Source organism: Micropterus dolomieu, linkage group LG03 (genome assembly GCF_021292245.1).
Source record: "Micropterus dolomieu isolate WLL.071019.BEF.003 ecotype Adirondacks linkage group LG03, ASM2129224v1, whole genome shotgun sequence".
Classification (NCBI taxonomy): Eukaryota; Metazoa; Chordata; class Actinopteri; order Centrarchiformes; family Centrarchidae; genus Micropterus; species Micropterus dolomieu.
This window is the reverse complement of record NC_060152.1, coordinates 24,469,687-24,472,389: the sequence shown is the minus strand read 5'-3', so window position 1 is coordinate 24,472,389 and position 2,703 is coordinate 24,469,687.

The following is a 2,703-nucleotide window of genomic DNA, read 5'->3' as shown; positions in this document are numbered from 1 at the left end:
TCACAGAGGTGCTTGGGCCCCAGAACAATAAATAAGTTTTATCTGAGTTTAACATTGGAAAATTACAGGTCATCCAGGTTTTAACATCCCGAAGGCACATTTGAAGTTTAGCTAACTGATGAGTTTCATCTGGCTTGATCGATGGATATAATTGAGTATCATCTGCATAACAATGAAAGTTTATGGAATGTTTCCTGATAATATTGCCTAAAGGAAGCATATATAAAGTGCACAGGATTGGTCCAAGCACAGATCCTTGTGGAACTCCATGACTAACTTTGGCATGTATGGAGGACGCGAGAAGGCAATTTTAACGCGATAACGTGAATAAACACAACTCGCCATTACCACAGCTGTATGAACCCAAAGTAAACATTTTGGTGTGATTAAATAGCAATAAATGTATTAAACTGATGCCGAAATAACTACAACATGATAGAGATTTGTTAAGCTTTGTCAGGTCTGTCAGCAAGACAGCAGGACAACAAATTTTTGTTTTCTGAATGGAGTTTGGATCGATCAGGGCTATTCTATGCTAACTTGGTCACAGTAAAGTACAATGATAGCTGGAATAAAGTTACAGACACATGTTTTCTGAACTCACCAGATAGTTCAACCTTCCTCGCTTTCTTTTCTCCAAGTAATGTCCAGTTTTGTCCGGTTTTTATTTAAATATGAAGTCGTAGTCCAACAGAGCTAACGACACTAACAACAACACTGGAACCGGATGTACACAGAAGCTAGCTGCTGAGAAGCTCCAGTGAAGATAAATCAACGTTGTAATCCCAAAAACTAAAGTAAAAAGCTAATTTAATAAAAGCAGTTTACTCCGAGTTTAGCAGCTCTCAACCGGCCAGCAGATCGCCCGCTCTGCCTGGCCCTCTCCACACATCGCTCTGAAGCCGTCAGTGACGTACGGACAATCTCAACAGTGATAGGCTATCGCGACTCACGTCATGCGACTTTCTCGCTTGAGTTGAAAATATTCAACTTCCATCGCTTCTCTGCCTTTTGGCTAAGATCAAGTGTAAAATATTCAACTTCCTTCGCGTTGCCTTCGTGTCGCCGGCCCCGCCCCCTTCGCATCACTTTGCGCCGCCCAACAGGAAATCGCGGCTCTACGCATCTTTGCATTGACTTTGTATCAACTGTAACTCACCGCCCCAAACGCTCGCTTCGCTTTTGGTTTGAAAGCACCATAAGGGTAAAACTTCTTTAAGCAGCCTAGTCGGTGGGGTCTAAGAGGCAGGTTGATGGTTTAGATGAAGAAATTATTCAAGTTGGTTGGTAAAGATTGAGGGAAGCAAACATATATCTGGTTTTACTGCTCGGTACACTACAATGAAAAGAATTGGTTGCAGTGATTTCCAACTTGGGTGTGAAAGACTAAGAACAAGGCTTTCAAATGAGTAATAATTTAGTTTAGGTTTAGAGCTGATTAGTAGGCTAGAGTTGAAGATAGCTGCAACTCCACCTCCTCGGCCTGTGCCTCGAGGAATGTGAGTATAAATATGATTGGGAGGGGTGGATTCATTTAGGCTAACATATTCTCCATCACCCAGCCAGGTTTCAGTAAGACAAAATAAATCAATATTACAATCCACCCACCTTTACAGGAGAGAGATCTGATGTTTAAGAGTCCACATTTACAGTAATTCTCCTATTCTTTTGCACTATTGTGCTTATGGTTTTAATTTTTATGAGGTTTTTATGCACAGCTCCACTTCTGTTTACCTTTGATTTAAATAATTTCAATGGTCAGGGGGCAGACACATTCACTATAGGGTTTTGACTAGGTAACTACTGAAAAGGAGGAGCAGAGAAGTGTGTTAGACTGCGACTCTGCGTAGAGTTTTGGTTGGGTAACTGCTGAAATAGAAGGGCAGAGAAGTGTGTTAGACTGCGACTCTGCCTCCTGGTCTCAACTTTGGATTGTCATGGATTTGGTCCACTAATAAAGTTGGCCAGATTTCTAGAAATGAGAGCTGCTCCTTCCCAAGTGGGATGGATGCCCTCTCTCCGAATCAGACCAGGTCTTCCTCAGAAAGTCTGCCAATGATCTTCAAAGCCCACATCGTTTGCTGGACACCATCTCGACAACCAGCGGCGAAATGATGACATGCGGCTATACATGTCATCACTGGTCAGATTGGCAGGGGTCCAGAGAAATCATGCACCTTGTTTTATGAAATAACCGCCCAATGTCACAAATTCACGAACATAATTAGCCCACTGTTGCTTTTATGTGGAGGCCATTATCACTGGCTATAAACAGCCACTGTAGTCAGTCGCCCCTCTCTTTGGTCAGATGCAGGATCAGTCATGTTTTACTGGCCTCATGTGCTTCACATACGTTGAACATGTGTGCTGTCTAGCTCCACTTTACTTCTCTGTGGGTAAATACTGTTGGTGTATTTCACATAGACTCAGGCATCAAATTCAGGAGGAATAAAGAAATATTATTTCCACTGATTATGATTTTGATTCTGGAAAACATCACAGACAACAGAGTTTTACTTTGCCATAATTATTGTGGTTTGTATTGCAGATGTTTAAAAAAAAAGTTTGCAAACATTGGTGATTTTTAATTTTTTCAAGTCCATTGAAGCATTACATGCTTGCCTTTGGGTTCAAAAATATTTTCCAACTTACTTACATCATAGTGGTTTTATGAAACTTTCAGATTTAGATAATGTCGTAAAT